General features: G+C 34.0%; 1 long non-coding RNA gene across 1 annotated transcript in view; it reads right to left on the reverse strand.

The window, feature by feature from the left end:
* Window positions 1-4,176: 4,176 nt before the first annotated feature.
* Window positions 4,177-15,617, reverse strand: part of LOC129784398 (uncharacterized) — a 57,510-nt gene continuing 46,069 nt past the window's right edge. The window contains exon 4 of the long non-coding RNA XR_008747086.1: window positions 4,177-4,511. This is a non-coding gene — a long non-coding RNA (uncharacterized LOC129784398). The remainder of the gene's footprint in view (window positions 4,512-15,617) is intronic.

The raw sequence follows: 15,617 nt of genomic DNA on the forward strand, positions 1-15,617 counted from the left end.
TGTAGGTATCAATCTTTCTCCATTCATTTACACAGGAAATGTATATAACTAGTTTAGACAAAATACCTGAATTTTAAATGATAAAGTTAGGTGTGTTGAATCTCACACATAGTTGATATAAAGTGGCGGTTTCAGGCTATTGTTGGGCAAGTTTCTGCACCAGTCTGAATATAATTGTGTTAACAACAAACAGGAGGAACAGCAAACAATAAAATTCTATTAGGTCTGTAGAAAAACTGGAGAGAAACCATTTTGTTATTCTGTCTCGGTTTATGCCCCTAAAGTTAAAAATATAATTTGTTAACCTTACACATCACAAATAAAACATTCATGGTCCTTTTTAATTTAAGAAATACTGGAAACAGGAAGTCACGTTAATAAATAAAACCAATCTGCATTGGACTACTTGGAATAGTACTGGGAACACTATAGATTTGAGCAGGCCCCAGGTTTTGGCACATACGGTTAATATTGTCTATCTTTGGAAATCCATACATAAATTGACTTCAATTTCCTTACAAATTTTGTTAGTTAAGTGTTGGAAATTAACAGACCATTAGCTGGACATCTTTTCTGCCAAGCCCAAGAAGGCTGATAAGATACCCTAGTTATGTGTCCTACATTACATGTCAGATCAGAAGAAACAAGACTGACTTATTTTGGGTTTCAGAGAACACATCTACTTTACTTTAAAACTCCAATCCACTTTGTGTCCTTGGACTAAGCATTCAACAGAGACATGTGATGATGGCTGATATATTTAGATACTGTTGAGATGAAACTTCTAAAATTCTATTAAGGAAAACTATTATTTATTAGCATAACCCTAACCATGAGCAATTATGATGGTCATTACAATGTGAGCGGTGTTATAAATATGTAAGTAATGCAGAGTGTTTTTTAAATACTGTAGAGAGCCATTATGTAAATGGTCAAGCTATACGATAAATTCTGCATTCTTTCAAGTCTCTAAATCAAGATATTACATCATTCTAAAAGATATTCCAAAGTCATTAGTTTGCTGACAGAAAAAAATTCAATGAAATTTTGTACAGATTACCTTACCATAATGGTGCCTTTGGCCTGAAAACATAAAATTCTAAGGAAACCGTCTTTAGGTTAAAAAAAAAAAAAAAAAGTCACAAAACAAACAAATCCAAAACCCATCAAAACCACCTTATTATTTCAGAAGAGTTGTATTTAAAGAGCAATTAAGTCATTTTTTGAACTTCAATTAGTGTCCCAAAGAATGAATGAAAAAAACAGAAACAAAATCTGAATAAAGTTGTCAGTTGTCCTGGATTCCATTCTTGCTTCTGACACATAGCACAGGACTCATATTATCTTACTTTAGACATTTAAATAGATACCTGTTTCTGAACTTAGACTTCCTTTACAGCTAATGGAAAAATGTAGAACTTGTGAATGGAAATAATTTGATCCAACATCTATATTTACTCAGATGAATAACACCTTAAGAAACACCTATTTCTCTACACAGGGGAGGGAGCCATGAGTGACTAGCTGGGATATCCGTCCTGACTGTGTAGATATCTAAAATGAGATAAGATTTGTCCTACTCAGTATGATTTGTGCAAGGTGATTAGAAACATATTTAGTTTCATGTAAAAATATCTGTAAAATGACTATTGAAGTTTGTGCTCAAAATTACATTGTGAGGATTCTTGAATGCATATTGTGAAGTGGTTTACAGTCACTTAAGGATATGAATTTTTTTTCTTTATACTGATTATACTGAGTTCTGTTCCTTTTTACTGAATTTGCTGAAATATTTGTTTTCCAGAAGTTATTACTAAGTAAGTAACTTACTATGTAAGGCATACACTAAATTTGACATTTTTGATATATTGTTTGCATTTCTTATTTTTTTGACTGTCTTACTCTTAGACTTACACCTAAGCTCACAAATCCTTTGTACGCATGATTAGTTTCATTAGCTGATTTGGGAAAGTCATGCACATGTTCCCTTTTTCTCTGCTGCTTTAAATAAAAAGTTCAAGTAAGAAAGATTATAATAACATTTATGTATTTTTAAAAAATTATTTGCATGTATTTTTTAAATATGAATATTGCATCGTATATAGATTTTAGCTAATGATGATGCACAGTGTTCAGTTCTCAGCATAATTGTATTATATGAAATACTGATGCATTGATGTATACAGATTGTATTCTAGGCAAACAAGAAAAAAGTTTAATTAAGCACTAAATATGTTTTGGAATGATACCTGTTTACTTTCAGATTTCATTTACAGATACAGTAGTTATGTTTTTGTTCATACAGTAGTGAAATATTATTCCATAAATTATAGTGCAATACTAGAGCAGAGGTAGGCTGTAAGTCACATCTAATTTATTCACACTGCTAACATCTAGGAAACCTAATGATGCCAGTGATGTCTCTGGTTTTCACCAACTTTTTTTACTAGTCTTTGCAGCAGCAACATGATCTCACATTTACAAATATGGAAGGGAATAATAAATCGCATTTAAAAATAGTACAAAATACAAATGAAAATTGTAACTGATATAACAGCAGAAAGAAGGGTTTTGCAGCTCAAGTAAGCGATCATTCTCTTTATCTAACTTACTTAAGAATCATCACGCATAAAACGTGTTGTTGGTAACTAAATGAGCCATTTTTGATGTCTGATTAAAAAGCATGGTGGATGTAGTGCTATAGATATTTTAGGCTCTGTAGATCTCTCTCATTAGCATTTGACTGTGATCTGTCAACACATCCTGTATAACCAGGTAAAGCTTTTACATATGACAATATAGGTGTGCAGACAGATAGATCGATCAATTGATCAATCGATCATAGAGAGGTGTGTATGTTTGTGTGTGCATACATGTATGTGTGTGTTTATACATATCCCAATATAGAGATATCAAAAAGAACCCTCTTTACTGGTTAAAAATCTATCAAGAATGTGAGATTTGATTAAAGTCAAACTGCCAGAGTCTATGCAACTATGCAATAATATATCATGTGTATGTACCGCTAATGTCAAATGGGTAGATAAAATGTTTTTTTTTTCAATATTTAGTCCAAAAGGACCTAATGGCACTCCCAAAAGTGCTCAAAAAGCTTCTTCTCAAACTGTATTTGAATTCTGTCAGTCAATAAAAGTTATATTCTGAACTTATTCCCTTCTTTCCTTATTTAAATCTGAGTTCTGACTAGACGTTTAGCAGCTGCAATATCAATATTTTCTCTAATGACCTGGAAATTTAAAAGGTTTTTAATAGCTATAGAAAAATATCTCTGCCTTACCTTCAAGAATGAAAAGCACCACAGAAAAAACACAGGAACCAAATGAACTAAAACCTGACACATTTTATTTAACTTGTTGATGGTGGTTTTATTTTTTGAGTGCCTCAGAATTAGCTTTGAATGCACTAAAAATTTTCAGGCTTCTTTAAAGTGAGAATCCATATCCATTCGGTAATTTATCCATATTGTTCCTAGCCCATAAAGTTATATAGCCCTTTACATTTCCACATGCATTCTCCCTGCAGTTTTCCTATCTTCAGATTTTGTTGTCACAGTCACCTACTGCTCCTGAATTTAAAAGGTGTGTTCCATATATATGACTTTTATCATTACAGGACATCTAAGACCAATATATATGATTTGTGCACACTGTTGTATGTAGAAGAAATCACAGTCATCCCAACGGACTGCAGAAATTATTTCCATAAAATTTTGCCAGCTACCAGAAAGACTTGAATGAACTTTAGACTTCTTTGTGATTATCCTATTGTCCATGAGTAAATGGATTAGATAAAGTTGCAAAAAGAAGACTTTGAATATAAGTATTGACATTATGAATTTTATTCTGCTTTTCCTGAAGACAAAATGCTAAGCGGAACCCATCAAGTTGGAATATTAAGTTAAGGACATGATGTGACATATGCTGACACCAGTATGTTTGATTACCTCTGTCAAATATCTACATACATGGTTATTGCCATTGTCACATACAAACCATTGTAACTGTAAGATATAAGATGTAAAGTTCAAGTTATTGTTATATCTTAATCCAAATTTATTTTATCGGTATCTTTTGGAGACAGAGAAAGAACAAATACAGAAGGAAATGCAAAGTATTTCTGATTGTATTCTTTTTATTTATTTATTCAAATGTAATACAAAGAAGCAGAAATTAGTTTAAATAGGGATTTTGCAGGGGTTATTTTTGTTAAAAATATTTTATTTTACTTTGACATTAATTTTGTGTGTATGAAAAGCTCATTTCTACTGTTGAATTTTTTATAAAAGCAATGAAAAGGTTGGTTGTAGTGGTATTTTTCATGGGTTTTTTACAGCAGGTGAACAATAATTACATTTCCAGCTGTGCCATTTTTCTTTTCCTTGATCATACTGAAGTTGCTTTATGAGTAGTTCCATCATTTTTAGAAATATTGCTTAATACTGAATACCATTCACACTGACCCATGAAGTAACAGATGGTTATAACTCCTACCTGCAAAAAATATTAAAATATAGGTAGGTCAGTTATAGTGAAATTTCCAGTAAGGCTTTTCAAGCGTAAAATTTCAGACACTCTAAAATCTGTTTACATTTATCTAGGAATGGTAGTCCAGATCATCTTACTACAACAATGCCTAAAAGTTCCAGGTCACATCTGCAGTGTTAAATGCTCTGTTTCAAGAAGTAATTCCTGGCCTTCAGTGCCAAGTGAGACTGCATGACGTACATCCATGCTGCTAGCCACCTCCACAGCTGGCTGAACATACATAGCAGATGGTCGCAGGTTTTCTGTTGGATGCAAGGCCCTAATCTGTATATATTTGGGTTGCAGAAATGAGGAGATGAAAACAAAATGTCTGAAATTACATGAGGACCATGTTGCAGGTCACTAGAATTTCTACTGCCTGAAACTGTGGATCTACAGCACATGCCATGGCATACAACAAAAAGGCATTTTTGGTTCCTTGCAAACACTAATTGACATGCTAAACTTAAACTGGAAGCCTGAGTAGGGAGAAAGGAACCAGACCTCGTGTAGTGTCATGCTTAAAGCTTCTTGAGAGAGTTGTTGAATTAAACATATTCTACACATGGGCTTTGCTTCAGAGGGAACCAGCTGGTTTATTTCAAAACAGACTTTAGTTTTCATCCTTGTTCAATCACGTAAGAAAAATGGTTTACACTTCAAAACCAGATGCCCATCCACTAGGGTTTAATGCTAAAATTACCTTCTCCTTTTCCAGCAAGCATCAGTTTCCTGAAGAGATTTTAACATTACTGAGCTTCAGAGGAAAGAGCTAAAATACACTTTTAACTATACCAATATTTTATACTTCCCAACTTTACAAAGAGTCTTCTCAATGTAGATTTCCTTGATTACTCTTTAGAGGCATCTCTGCTGTTCAGAGGTTTACTATAAAGAAACTGGAGGAAACTTTGGCACATTATTTTGGGTAGATGTTTAGTATTTTCATGCTGCAGTACCTAAGTTAAATTTGTTTCCTCCACTAGTGACTAAAGGATCTATGACTTAAGCATGTTGTTCTCAGGAAAAAAACCTCACACATTATGACCAGAAATCTGTTTTATCCACAATCCCATCTCCTTATCTACAAGGAAAACAAAGTATTAGTATCACCCCAACAGGGGTGTTTCAAGGTCTTCATATGGTAGATAATGCTGAAAAACACAAGCAATTTCATAAAGCATTAACAGTCAAAATATATATTGGCCAAGAACAACTGAGATTAAAAAGAGTCCTTTGGGCTTTTTCTATGCAAAGGAGCAGCCATCTTTCTTTTAGATTAATGTAGGCAAGAACTTGTCTGCAACATTGCAGTTCTACTGGAAATTACATAGAGATATATATGTATGTATGCTAAGTTTATAAGATTTCCTAAGCTTAAGTATTGCCACTTTCCAGATCAATTTCTTCAAACAGTTCAAAAGCCTCCCTCCTTATTGGTGTAATATAGGATACTCCAAATCACTTTTCGATATTACAGACTGAGATTTTTATTTAAGCAACAAAAAACGATACCAGAATTAGAACATAGTAAAATATGATTATGTGTGGTCATATACATAGAGATTTCTTGCATGTAATAATAGAGATAATGGGGCATACTGCTGTATGCTAAAGTTTTTTTAAGAATTTGGATTTTTAAATATTAACAATTTTTTTCATTGACCTATACAAGCATTATGTAGTGTTGTGGTTTAACTGCAGCTGGCAGTTGAGCCCCACATAGATACTCTCACTCACTCCACAGTGGGATGAGGGAGAGAATTGGAAGGGTCACAGTGGGAAAACTCATGGTTTGAGATAAAGACAGCTAAATAGGCAAAGCAAAAGCTGTGCACACAAAGAAAGCAAAACAAGGAATTCATTCACTACTTCCATCATCAGGCAGGTGTTCAGCCATCCCCAGGAGAACAGGGCTCCATCACGTGTAACGGATTCTTTGGAAGACAAGCACCATCACTCCAAACACAGCTCCTTCCTTCTTCTTCCCCCAGCTTTTATTGCTGAGCATGATGTCCTATGGTTTGGAATATCCCTTTGATCAGCTGAGGTCAGCTGCTCTAGCTCTGTCCCCTTCTAATTTCTTGTGCACCCGCAGCCTACTTCTAGCGGGGCAGGGCAGGCCAGAAGTGGCCCTGGCTCTCTAAGCACTGCTCAGCAATAACAAAAACACCAGTGTGTTATCAGCGTTGTTTTGGTGACAAATCCAAACCACAGCCCCATACAAGCCAATATGAAGAAAAGTAACTCTATCTGAGCCAAACCGAGGAAAAATACAGGAGATTTTCACTGGCTAGAATCCATCAGAATTCCTAATTACCCATGTAGAAGTTTCCTAATGTACAACACTATTCTGATGGCAATGGCAAAATAGTCAGTATTCATCAAATACATCACATTGTTAAAAAGGACGCTTCCCTTTTCTTATAACCACATTCAAAAAATCAGACTAAAGAAATTAAATATCCCCCCCCCATTTTCCTTGCATAGCAATATACTACTAACAGAATAAGATATTTTACCATTATTTACACATTTTCTTTGAGTAAACAGGTGAGATATTTTAACACACAATATTTTTTTCCTCCAATATGAAAGAATGTGGAGTTAGTAATAAATTAGTTCCTAAAAACAATGACTGGATGAGTAACTTGTAACTGTCATGGGAAGAAAAATACCTCTATAAATTCTAATAATTTGGTGAAAATAGCTAGCATATTAACAACATAGAAACCAAAATTCTTTGATATTTTCAGGTCTCTTCTTCAAGCCATTAATAAGGATACTAAATATCAACATGCAGCAGAAGGCACATATATGCTATATAGTATATATTCTAGCTACTTTTTCAATTTATTTTGTATGTGGCTTTTAGGCCATATGGATTGTTTGGTGAATTTTAATTCACTACTCCATTTACTTCTTGTAAGGATAAAAGGAATGATTATATGCACCTATATCAAACCAGTTCCTAAAGAATACAATTATCTTCACACTAACTTAAAGCCACATGATTTTGGAAATGAAGGATTTTCTGTCAACTGCTTACAAACTGTCAATGAGATTGTGAAAAGGCAAGATGGTTAATGGCTCAATACAACTGTATTAAAGTTATATTTTTTCCAGTTCAGACGTCAGTCACCATGGTCTAAATGATGAAGTGCCTTAGGAAGTATTTTCTATGCAGTAGTTATTATTCAATATTGTTTCCTTTTAATTTAATATCTAAACCAAATAAAGTTAATTGGAGAAACGGTGAGGAACAGTGAAGTTAAAATTGTGATGTGGTAATACAGATTTGTGTAAGGGGTAAGGGAACCCTGTGAACTCATGCCAAGCAATAAGTAAAACTGAAAGAGGCTTTGATTCACTCTGTAAATGAAGTGACAAGAAGAATGAAATGTAATGCTGATGATTATAAAGTGATGCACACAGGGTTCAACATTCATAAGTCAGGAACAGAACAAATTCAACTGAACTGCAGCATGACCTCCAGGTGATCTTGGAGCTTTTGGAGACTTCTTCCTCTATATGTCTAGACATGCAAAGAAGTATTTTAAATGAGAAAACAAAGATAAAATAAACACAGCTAGATTAGTAGAACTTGGGAATTTTATTTCTTGTTAAATCAGAGCCATCTTAAGAACTTTACAGATTTTATACAAGTACCACTCTACAGGTGTGTACCTACTGTGGAAGCTACACTAAAGTAGCAGTGAAACATCAGAAGTAAGAGCTGCAAAAAATTGCCAGCTGAAATACAAATACAGAGGGAATGTTCATGGAATAAATTGTTTCATTGCTATTTTCACAAGAATAATTTCACATTTGCCTTTCTCACTCCAATAACCGTAACAGTAAAAAGGGTTGAATAGTGTACTGAGATCCTTAGACTTGCAAAAAACAATGGAAAGCTGATTCAGAGACACAGGCTGCGGTTGGCTAGTCAGATCCAAGAAAGAAGAAAAAAAAACTATATTCAAACGTAAGCTATATTTATATTATATATAAACTGTATATTTAAATTTATTTAAATATAAACTATACTTAAATATAAGAACAGAAAATGAGCTCCAGAGATATTACAAAAAGAAGTTCTTAACAGAAAAAAAACCACACAAAGCCACATCCACAGTTATAATCATGTCTATCACCATTTCCTATAGTCATATGTTTTTATCTCAACAAGATGTTACTCAGTTCTCTAACTTAGCCTAGAAGTTCCCTGACTGTTTTCAAGTAGGAGAAATTATTTTGAATGTTAGTTCACTTTAGAAGTGTTTAAAATGGAATATTAGCAGGAAAAAATAATCTTTCCAATGCATCAAGCAAATTACAAATGTAGTATCCCTGACTATATTTATTATCTGTATTATGCCTCTCAATATTTATTATATTATCAAACATCTACAGTAATACAAATCCCCTTGATCTCTGTATTGCACCTTAATTTTTTTAACAGCTCCTATAACTAGTCCTTTACCTTGCCTAAGAAACTTTTTGCAGATAATGTCTTTTCTCCTCTTCAGGTAACCCATAGAAAAGCTATCACTGGTATTTTGTGGGGTTTTTCTTTCCCCCCAGCAACACTATACTTTGAAGACCATTACTGTACACTATACTAGGCTTCCCCTTTCTAGATCAAGAAAATAATGCTATCAACATATTATCAAATGCTTTTTTGTATTGTTCTTATTGCTCTCATTTGAGTTTTCTCCAACTGGTCTATACCAGGGGTCCTCAAACTTTTTAAACAGGGGACCGGCACGCGGATGAAGTGGCAGGCAGTCATCTGCGGCTGCTTGGTTTCCCCCCCTCAACCCCCGGTGGGGGGCTGGGGGTGGGGTGTCTGTAAATACCGGGGGCCAGATTGAGGACACTGGGGGGCCGTATCCGGCCCGTGGGGCGTAGTTTGAGGACCCCTGGTCTATACCATCATCAAATTTAGAGGCAGCAACCAAGCAAAAGTTCATGAGTCCTCAGGGTACTTCTGTATCATTTTACAAGCAATAGCTCTGAAAACACATTCCTGAAGGGTATTTCCACTTCTGTTGAGAGTTTTTTTAATTATTATTCTTTATTGTTCTGTACATACTCTGCTGAAGATCCTAACATCTTCCTGCTGAATTTCTGACTGACTGGCATATTAATGAATATTTGCAACCTGTTCATTTGATTTTTCCTTCCCAAGTATGGGAAGGAAGTATTTCCTTCCCTTTCCACTTGTTTTTACTATTTTAATAATTCTAGATAATTTCTACAAGATTTATTTTTTGAGTGATAATACTGTTCTTATATGCTGCCAACATTATTGACTTTCTGTATTACCTTTTAGTTATATTTCCTAATACAAGACAAGAACAAACTCCTATGGGAATTTATCCCTCCTTTGACTTTTACTGGAATATATGATAATTAATCTATGTTTTATCAAGTACTAATGCCAATAATTTGCAATAATTATCTAGTCAACATTTACTTCTCTTCTTATGATAAAATATTGCATATTTTGGCAGAACCCTTGATGGTGTTAAGCTAGATCATACCCTAGCTTTTCACTTCCCTCCTAGGCAAGTTACCCTGGTCAAGGAAGAGGCTGATTTACATAACCAAAAGAGAGACCTATTGCACTCATAAACGTGGAAGCACACTAAATAGGATTTAATCAATATTAGCTAGTCTTAATCCTGATCTTAAACACACTAATGCACTATATATATATAATGCACTATAACCATATAAGCATGTATTAATTCAGTGGCCCAGTGAAAACAGTGTAACTTTTGTTACAGACACGCCATAGATATGCTAATGTTACAAAACCCTGGTTGGATTGTCTGCCTGGATATCAACTTGTTAAGTGCACTTAATGTGTGAGCCAGAGCTTGACTCTGAACGTCTCTTGCTACGATGTACAGTGTTAACACAAGATAACAGCAAAAGCATTGAAATCATTGGCAGACACTGAAAACAGAGACCCTAGAAAATCCACTTACTGATGGTCAATTACTAGGCAAGAACTTTTTTCCACTATTCAAAAAAAGATTTCGCTTTAAGGAAAAAAGCATCAGCTAAGCAAGTTCAAACAAACAAACAAAAACAGACAGACAAGTGCACACAAAAAGACAGCCAAGCAATAGGATAAGGCCTACTACCCTGGGAAATTCTCACACTCCAGATGAAAACACATAGTCCCATGGTGGAGGTCAAGGCTTAGAAATTGCCTAGAAACTCAGACCTCTTATAAAAGATGTTGAATTGGGATGACAGGAGGAAAGGACACACCCACTTTGGTTCCAGTTTTCTTGGCTAAAAAGCTCTCAAGCTTGTCCACCTCTACGTCAACAACTTATGCCATTAGTGACCATCACTGTAGGCATTAACTACCCAGCATCAACACTGTGGCATTGTACACTCACAGCTTATTTAGAAAATGCTTATTAAGAACTTACTGCTTTGAATAGCATAACGTGTGTTGTTAATGAATATCTAAAATTTAGTTTCAAATTTTAAAGATGGTTTGATTTATCAGTTTTCTAAATATTTCGATTACAAGGATCTATGACTCCTTAACTACTATATAAATAACTATGCATACACAGGCACACACCTCTGAATAAGCACACATATTTATCTACAGTTGAAATAATTAACATGACTTTTTGGCAAGATGATGTTTGTTTTTTTCTTTTTTTTTAATCCCTCACATATTAAACCCAACAAATATTTTTGTAGAACCCCTCATTTCTTTTAGCCTTGTGAAGAAAAAAGATTTGAGTGACAAATTCTAATCACCAACATCCAGTTTTCTATCTACTCATCAGTCTTTACAATGACCTTTAAAGTTTCCATGGTGTCTATCTTAGGCATTGATTTTAATAGCATCATTTGTTCCATATCTTTACCACTCATGTTATCACATTAAAAATGTTCATAAGTGCTTCTGATTTTACAGTAAATGAGAAAAAGTTTGAAAATCTCAACAGATTTGCCAATCAGATATAAAATACTTACAACAAAAGGCAAATGTTATAGGAAAAATAATCTTAATAATAACAGGTTTTCAGTACTGGGTTTATGAGAAGTTTTGGGTTGAGATGATCCTTGGAAAACTTTATTTCCCCTGATATAATCTTTTCTTCAGAAATAAATTTATCCCTCTTGCAGATAGCAAAATCTGTAAGAAATCCATTTAAAAAATTGTAATTTGGAAGTAGCAAAGGAGTCGTCACTTAAATCAGCTTTGTGTCATATTCTTATCATAACTTTCACCTCCTTTCACTGTTAAGACCCCATTATATCTGGGATCCAGAAATGTGATAACACTACAGCATATCATTTTGAGTGAAAGATAAAGCAAATCTCACCTTTCTCTGCATAAACTAAACAATATAGACTTGCATATTTTAAAAAAATAATCTGATGTTTAATCATTTATCAATTTTACCATTCTTTCTTGATAAGCTCTATTTTAGCACTAATTGGAAGAAGTGGTGATGATGAATGACACAGAGCTATGCTTCTTCAGCAGAACTAGAAACATGAACATTTTGAAAAGATAAATATATGCAATATTACTATATGACAAATTATATGTGCATGTAACTTCACCATTTTGCTTTCTGGGGACAGCGGAACGACTACAACAATGCTTATTCTACGTTATTTTTTCTGGTGTTACTATCCATTTTTGTCTCTTAACACACATACATATACGTAAATGCACAGTTCATATATTAATACAATTTGAATCATTGCTAAATTTGTTGTAAAATGAACAATTAACTAAGCATCTGTTCTTCCTTTAAATTTACTCTCTGAAGTTAGAAGTTAAAATATTAACAAACATTCAGATCACAGGACTGGGCTAGGAATAGTCCAAAATAATCTGCTCCCATCACATCCTGCCTTATAGTGTAGTTGTAGGGTTCTCCAAACCAATTGTTTCACTGTTTTGGGTCACTTAATCTGCTAATATAGAAACAGTCATAATCCTCTGAGAGTTGATGGGGAGACACAGACACCTTTAGCAAATAATTCATTATTTATGTGCAGTAATTCTTTATCTCTCAGTCAGGAATAAATGACATGTAAACCTCAAAGCTCACAAGAGGAATGGAGAATGCTAATTTGATAGCAACCATATTTTCCACAGATGTGAGTGCAGTAAGAAAAGAAAGCACAAAGGAAGAAATATCCTAGAAGGAAAACATGACATTTCTTTCTTTTTTGGATTTTTTTTTTCTCTGTCAGAATTGCAACAAAATCAGCATATCCCTATGAAATATTTCAATTTTGGCTAAAATGTCTTTACAGGAAAAAAATCTGCCAAATGTTTTGAAAGTAGTTCTAACATATAGCTGAGCATTTATTAATGGCTTTACTTGTTGTTGTTTGAATGTATGATACATTTCATATTTTTAAATATGTGCAATTTTTATCCAACATGAATATTAAATTTAATATTATATTCAATATTAACAGCTAGGGTATTTTCTCCTTAACAGTGAAACCAAGTATCTCTATACTTGGTAACTGGAGGAAGATCAACGGAAAATTTTACTGGCTCTCTGCCAGTATCTGGAACAAAGAGATTACTTTCTAGCTTTATGTGTTCCTTATTCTTTTAAGAAATTGTACCTGCTATCATACATCATCATCCAATAAGTAAGGTACTTACTAGAATTATGTCCTTTCTTTTTTAAATATCTTCATACATTCTTATGATTCAACTATTTAAAAAAAAACCAACAGTCTTGATTGTGGGTATAACTGAAAACAGCCCTTGAAGCTGCAATATTTATGGCTGTTAGAGTCGTACACAATTTGGGATACTAAGGCAAGCAATATTAGTGAGCTATTGTGTTGTTCTTGCTCCAGTTTCAGTTATGTTACCACATTTTACAAAGCATGGTCTGCTGTTTATTTCTTGGTGACTAGAAATGCACAAATGATAGTGTGCATTTTGTTTACTTTTTTCTCAAGAAAATGGACATCAATATTTGAGATACTCACCCCAGACTTCCTTCAAAGCAAAGAAATAAGCATTTTTTTAATGAAGTAAGCCAAAACTATTTTAGACTTCTGCGTTAATCTGAAATGAATAATTTCCTTAAAAATAGCTATCACACTCCACTGACTGTAGAGGGAGTATAAAGTAATTAGCTCAAATACAAACATCTATAATTTTGAAAGATGAATCTCTGCCAAACTAGCTGGTAATGGTCAAATAATTCATAAAGTTTTATGATATAACTTCTTTTTTAAAGGATTATTTTTTCACTTTTTGTTCTGAGAACTACTGATATAGAAAGAAAATATTTTCTCACAATATTTGCAGTGTTTAAATTCTTATTAATGCATATATTTCATCATCTTGTTTATTAAATCCGTTTCTTAAACCATCAAATTCTTTAAAGCAGCAAGCTGGATAAATCTATTACTGAATTCAGCTGCAAATAAATCAGGTCCTTAAGAGGTCTTCAGGTGTTTTTCTTTTCATTTTTACTTTTCTTTTACATTTTCTCTTCTTTATATACTCATTTCCCTTGGCCTGCTATCTCTATCTCACATCATATGCAGTTAGCAAATTTCTTTTCTGTTCCAGTTCTTATACATTTCATGCTCAGCTATTTCCATTTCCACATGATCTGGGGTCTTTTCCAAGTTGATTAGATAAATTCATCCAACTCCAAAACACAATGTACTACTCCCAGTCTTCAGTGAAAAGGTAAATCTACCAATATATTTTCTTGCAATAAAATTGTCATGGAAAGTATTTATCACTTGGGGGGGGGGGGGGGGGGGGGGCAGGGGGCAAGGGGAAGCAGCATTTTTCACCATTCTCTGCATTTCTATTGAATTTTATGCCCTGCTCTTTCTTTCCCATAGCCTACAGCAGGGCATAAAATTCAATGAGATTATCAGAAGGAATTAGTATACTGTGAGGACTTCAATGGTTCAGAAGACTATATAAAGCATCTTTCACCTCTAAGTCATAAGCTTGAAAACAGCAGAGGGTGACAGAGACTGAAAAGTCACCATCTGGCAGCTGTTCTAGAGGTGAAGTACAAGTCACTAGGAGAAGCCAAATCCCAATGGACCAGCATCTATAACACAAAAATCGTCAAAACACCTGGTGTTAATTGGCAATCTTTTCTAACAGAATGAAGACTGACAAGCGGATGCAATTGCTTTCTCATTGTTAGGTGCAGTCCCTATAGGTTAGATTTGAGATACATGAGTTAATATCAGAGGGAAACTGACTAGAGATATATCTGCTTGCTGTGATAAGAAAATAATTTCAATTGGTCTGTCTGTCACAAGCCAACATGCTTTTTAAAATATATTTCTAAAGGAATAATGACTGTCCCTTTAAAAAAAGAATCCCAGATTCTGTTATTCTCTGCACCAGGTAACTATTGGCATAGATTCTATGATCATGCTACTTCTTCATTTCTTTTATGCTCAGGTAGACACAGGGAAGTATTTGAATGGACTTCTTTATAATTCAGTATTACATTGCTCTAAAGCTAGTCTATGAAATAGGCACTGAAGAGGTTGGTTTTTTTCTGAGTATACTTGCATCTTTGTCCTTGAGTAGTTGATTGGCCCTAAACTGCTCGTTTCTTTTATACTTGTTGCTTTCTTTAACTGTTTCTCTGTTTCGACTGTCGTCATTTCTCTATTACTCATTTTCTTTGTTGATTCTGCTTCCATTGTTTTTTAAGACTGGATGACTTGCCTTCCTCCTTTCATACTTACATTGTTAACAGGTTAATAATTACACTGTAGCTAATAACAGGGAGAAAAACATAGTACAGCCTCTGAAGAATTCCTGTTGACCGTAATCCTTCCAGATATCTTTTAGCTTGTCAGAAAAATATGCTTCCTCGGGGGCTGTACTTTGAATTTTGGAACACATTTCAGAGAAAAATCATTAAGTGCTTCACATTCTCTGAGATTTTTTGTGTTCAAAGAAAAGAAAGTCATTGTGAGATTCCTTGAAGTTACATATCAAGGTATTGTGAACATGTGTGAGAATTAGAATTCTATTTCTTTCACACTTTGTTT

This window comes from Falco peregrinus, chromosome 4 (genome assembly GCF_023634155.1).
Source record: "Falco peregrinus isolate bFalPer1 chromosome 4, bFalPer1.pri, whole genome shotgun sequence".
In the NCBI taxonomy this organism is placed as follows: domain Eukaryota; kingdom Metazoa; phylum Chordata; class Aves; order Falconiformes; family Falconidae; genus Falco; species Falco peregrinus.